The sequence below is a fragment of the Cajanus cajan genome, chromosome 10 (assembly GCF_000230855.2).
Source record: "Cajanus cajan strain Asha chromosome 10, NIPB_CcT2T_4, whole genome shotgun sequence".
NCBI lineage: Eukaryota > Viridiplantae > Streptophyta > Magnoliopsida > Fabales > Fabaceae > Cajanus > Cajanus cajan.
The window spans coordinates 2,160,371-2,166,829 of NC_138526.1; positions in this window are offsets into that span (position 1 = coordinate 2,160,371).

Here is a 6,459-nt window from a genome sequence, read left to right on the forward strand (position 1 = left end):
AATTAATGGCGTATAAGAGCTTGTTAAGTTGCTTGGGAATCGTTAGACAACTGGTTGGAAATGGGTCTTCTAGACTAGGAAAGGCTCAAAAAGTAATGTTGAGAGCTTTAAGGTCAAACTAGTGGAAAAGGGCTTAACACACACAAAAAAAAAGGAATTGAATTTAATGAGACCTATTCTTTTGTCTTGACTAAAGATTCTTTTAGAATCATTATGACTCTCGTAGTTCACTTTGATTTAGAATTGCACCAAATGGATCTAAAAACAACATTTTGAATGGTGATTTAAGTGAGTTAGTCTACATACAACAGCTTGGGGGTTTCCATGCTAGCGTTAATGAGGATTTTATGCAAATTAAATATATCATTTTATGGCTTGAACAAGCTTCTAGATAATGGCACTTAAAATTTGATGAAGTGGTAACTTCCATGGGTTTTGGAGAGAATAAAGTTGATTAGTGTATATACCACAAGTTTAATGGGAGAAAATTTATCTTTCTGATGTTATGTGTGGATGATATATTGTTAACTTCCAATGATCTTAGGATACTCCATGAAACAAAATAGATGTTGACTAGATCTTTTGACATAAAGGATCTTGGTGAGACTTCTTTTGATATGGGGAATGAGATTCACATAGATAGATCATGCCATATACTTGGTTATCTTAAAAGCCTTACATTGATAAAGTCTTAAAAGGATTCAAATACAAAGTTGTAAACCCATAGATGACCTAGTTGTCTAAGGTGATAAATTCAATAAGAATCAATGTCCTAAGAATGGGGTTAAGTGAGAGAAAAAATGAATGATAATCCTTTTGAGAATGTCTTGGGTAGCCTTATGTATGCTTAGTTGTGCACTAGAGCTAACATTGCTTTTATAGATGGTGTTCTTGGTAAATACCAGTCAAACCATAAGAATGATCACTAAATAACTACTGAAACGGTTATAAGGTACTTATAGAGGACTAAAAAGTACATGTTATTATATAAAAGAGTTGACAACTTAGAGATTGTGAGGGTACACAAATTTAGATCTTGGTGGGTGTCTTGATAACATGAAATTGACTTCTGGATATGCCTTTATGATGGCTAGAGGTGCAATATCTGGGAAGAGTAATAAACAAACTCTTGTTGCCTATTCTGTTAGAAAAAAAAATTGTTATATCCAAGAAGGGTGAATTAAATCATTAAAAGATTCTTCTAAAATTTTGCTGGATTAAAAATTTTCTAAAAGATTTCCAATTAACTTAAATGATTTTAACCAAGTTTGGGATAAAGATGTTGAAATTGATTATGGAAGTTGCAATTGAACTATCCTAAATGATATGCTTTCAATTAGCCAAACAAATACATCGATAATATTCATATAAAGCAATCAAGTGATAGTAAGAAAGGGTAAGAAAAGCTTGTATAAGATTTTATATTGCTTCAACCACAACCACCATGATCTATATCCAATCTCCCAATCAACCAGATTAAGAATTTTACTATCCTTTTAAATTCCAAAGTTTTACAATCATACCCACATGCAATTTACTTCTAGATATTTAAAGAACCCCACTTCTTAAACCCTAAGAAGTGCCCTTGTAGAAACCAACTACAAGTAACCTTTCTTTTTTGAGAAACCTACTCAAGAAACTAACAAAGATAAAGAAAGGGTATCACTATGATATACATAATCAAACAAAACAAGTGAAAAAGTTAAACCACAGGATCTACAATTTTCATGTATGTGTGTGTGGGTAGTCTCCTTGAATCCCTTTTGGTAACTTATCTAAAGTAGCTTGTTATTTTCATTGTTTGTGAAGGATGAGAAAATATTCCTTAAACTTTTGCTTTCATTGTTTTGAGTGAACTATAAATTGGAATGTTGCCCCACTTTGGGGACGTTTGGTACGCAGAATGTTTTTACATTCTTGAGAACCTTAAAGTGGGAATCTTAGTTTTCATGTTTGGTAGCTATTTAAAAAACAAAAAAAAAAGATTCCCAAGAATATAATTTTTGAGAATCATTTCTATCTCGCTTTTCCACAAAATTTTCATAGGAGCAAGTGGGTATCTAACTTTCTAGAGTTAGGGGGAAAGTTTTATGTATATAAAAAGACCACAATATCCTTTTTTAAAACAAAAAATACCTCTATCATTTTATTTCCCTTTCTCCCTCTCTCTTTTACTCACTCACCCTCTTTTTTCCTCTCCTCCTCTCCCTCTCTCTTTCTCTTTCCTTCTATTTCTCTTTCTCATTCTCTGTCTCTCTCACTCCCCCTCACTCTCCCCTTCCCTCCCATATCTCTATCTCTCTTTTTCTTATATTTCATTATTTTTTTTATTTTGTTAATTTTAATAATATTAAATTTTATTTTGTTTCTACATTTTATTAGAGAAATATGTATTTTTATGATATTTTGTTATAATAAGTATTTAGAGAAAAATATGTTTTTTTATTATAATTGTTTATATATTTTATTTTAATTATAATTGTATCAGAAGAAATAGATTTATTTTATATATTATATATTTGTTAATTATTAATTATTATATTTTGTTATAATTATTTGGGTTGGAAGAAATATATTTATTTATAAGTTTTATTATTTGAGGGGAAAAAAATAAAGGGTTAAGTGTGAGTTAAATTTTTAAAAAAGATTATAACAATTCTTTTATTTTTAAGCTTCTCATTTTCTATTGTTCTAAAGAATGAGAAGGAGAACTAGAGCTCGTAAGAAAATACCTGAAGATCTACATCCTTCATCAAGCATTGATCGAGGTAAATGAGAGTGAATAATTTTGCTCTAAGCCTGGGATGAATGTTAGATATTGATCCCCAATCCATTCTTTTTTGTTTGTATGTATGAAGAAGATTTTTTCAATTGATTTCATTATGTATTATTTTTATATTTCATATGATTCTTTATTTTTCTATTTGATATGGTCTAGTTGCGTATATCCCAAATTTCGTGATTAAATATATAATTGTGAAATTTGGATTGCTTGTGAATTCCTGTAAAAATCCTAAATAGTTATTGGGTAAGTAGTTAATAGGAGGATGTAATTAAAATGTGAAATTGATGTTGTATTTGTGTTTTCTCTCACGTGCTTGTCCTTTTTTTTTGTGTTTCTTTACAGTGTTGATTAGTTATTTGTTTTTTTTATGGAAAAGATACTTTGAATTCATTAAAAAAATGAAAATTTCTCGTGTGGTTTACCAAGAATATAATTTTCAAGAATCATTTTTATTTCGCTTTTTCACAAAATTCCCATAGGAGAAAGTGGGAATCTAACTTTCTAGAGTTAGGGAAAAAGTTTTATGTATATAAAAAGACCACAATATCCATTTTTAAAACAAAAAGTACCTCTATCATTTTATTTCTCTTTCTCCCTCTCTCTTTTACTCTCACTCCCCCTCTTTTTCCTCTTCCCCTCTCCCTCTCTCTTTCTCTTTCCTTCTATTTCTCTTTCTCACTCTCTGTCTCTCTCACTCCCCTCACTCTCCCCCTCCCATATCTCTATCTTTCTTTTTCTTGTATTTCATTATTTTTTTATTTTATCAATTTTAATAATATTAAATTTTATTTTGTTTCTACATTTTATGTGGTATTTGTTAATAGTTATTTATTTATTTTTATTTTTTTATTTGAATGAAATAAAATAATATATTTTTATTCTTCTTAATTATAATGTAGCATTTTTTTTTGTTAAATTTTATATTTGAATAATTTTAATAAGTATTCAACTTTTTAAAATAGTTTAATATGATATTTATAATAAGATTTAAGTAAATAAATATATATAATGAATTTATTTTAATAAAGAATATTTTTAAAAAAGATATTTATAAATCCAGGAATATACTATTATAATTAAATATGAAAATCTTTAATTTATATGAATCATGTATAAATACTCCCAAAAACTTTTATGAATAACCAAATATATTTTAGCTATTTTCAATAATCATAATTTTCACGATTTGTAATTCTCAATAATCATAATTTCTAGTTGCTTTGATGTAGTGGTTTGTCCTTGAGTCTACTAAGTTATATATATTGTATATTGTGGAATCTTAGGTAGTTTCTTTCAATTTTTGTGAATACACGTCTTTTTAAAACGTCAAAAATATGATTTGTGTTCCCTTGTAAGCTTTTCCTTTTACCATATCTTGTATCAATATTCAATTGTAATTTTGTTTTTTTGACGAATAATTCTCTTCCAATCAAATATACAATGAACCTTCCTAATATATTATGCTCGTTTTATTTCTTTCTCTTAATGTTTTGCATACAAAGATGTCTAATTTGATTGAGAAGTGGAGTGATTCATTTCACGTGATTGCGTAGGATGAAAAATAAAGGTGTCGATATAAGATATTAAATTAATTGATGTTAACTGGTATCAAACTTTGAATGTTTGGTGTAGTTGTTACAGGATGACTTGCAAGGACAAACACATAATATGTGTAACTTATTCAATGTGTTTTATGCGTTTAATTTATGCAGTAAGTTCAGAGGCGATTACACATGTAACTTAGGAGTGAAATTTACTAGTATAGTACTGTAGTTATAACAATAGATAACGACTTTATTTCTAGAAGGCTAGACCTAACAAAGAAGGATATCAACTAGCTAAAATCATGTAAAAATAGACACTGTAAATAGGGACCCAAAGTTGGTTCATAAAATTTAGAGTTTTTTTTTTTAAGTTAGTTGGTTACTATAGGAGAGTTAATATATCTACACCTATATGTAAAAATGTTTTTTTTTTATTTTTTTTTATATTTGTGGACATGATTTTTTAAACTATTTTATCTTTAAATTTTAAAATAATAAAAATAATATTAAAAATAAATTATTTTTACAAACTCAAGATTTAAATTTAAAATTTAAAATTTAAAATTTAAGAATTAAGTATAACATCAATTGATTTAATAAATACTAATAATTCTTAAACACCTTAAATAAATATAAAGATATGTAATATCTTAACTTCATTAGTTAATAATAATACTAATAATATATTATTAGACTATTATTATATAGATTAATAATTTAATAAATATAAATATATTAGAATAAAACTAATTTAAAAATATATTATTATTTTTAAATGTATAATTACATATTTTAGTCACAAAAAATTATTTATATTATATATTTATAATTAATTTTTTTCAATATATTCATATCGTATTTACTATATATATATATATATATATTCCATAAAAATATATTAATATATACTAATTCATATTAATTTAATTAAATATATTAATAGTATTATTTTATAAACATTATTATTAATACTAACTATATATATAGCTTAAATGGGTTAACAATTACATAATATTGTAAAAGTAATAATGTATTGTAATATATTAATATACTAATAATATAATTAATTTTAATTTATCAATCACATTATTAATATATTAATTTTAATATTAATTGAAGGTAGATATATTGTATAATTTTAATTTTTAGTTGAAGGTAGATATATTATTATTTTTATTTATACTTTAATGAAATTTATTAACTTAATGGTTATGTACTCCTTTAGAGGTGAGAGTGAGGGTTTATTCTCACTATTTTCTACGTTATCATGTTACGTAATTGACACGTTTTTTTTCGATGTAAACCCTCCGTTTCATGTTACGTAAATGGCACGTATTTGTCATTTTTAAATTTTATAATAATATTCTTTTTGGTACATAAATTTTATAATAATATTAATTATAGTGTTATCAATTCTATTCTTAAAATATATCTAGCTTTTAATTAATTTATACATTATAATTAATATATATTTTTATTATAAAGTAAAACAACAATTTTTTTTTATTAAAATAGAAAAGTTTATTATTGTTCTGGATTTGTGTAAAACTATTATAAAAGATTATTATCAAGAATGAGAGGTAATTATTAACACCTTACTCTTTACATAATATCAATGTCATGTCATCAAATTAACTCTATCATTAAAGTTGTATTATTGTGATGCTTATAAAAAAAAAAAAAAAAATTGTGCATTTAAGTCTCTTTAGTTTACCTTAAAGTATTAGTCTGATATGTACTTGATATCCACTGAACCCTAGGCTACTGGAATGACGAAGTCTAGTTTAGATTTTGATTTTGTTAATTACACTGTTCAGCATTGGCCAGGTAAAAGTAAGTAAGATCTCAAAATATCCGATTATATAAAAAAAATTTAACCAAAATTATAATTAATTGATTTTATAAGAACTGATTATGTGAAAAATATTATAAAATGATTATTAATCATAACCCTTTTTAATAACTAATTTTAATTTTTAAAAACTGGTTATTTAATTGGTTTTAATCAGAACCAATTTTAAAATTAAAAAAATTGGATTTTAACCTTTAAAATCAATACACATGATAAGTTTTTATTTCATGTAATCAAAATTTATAATAAATAAATACTTTTCAGTATATAAATCATAT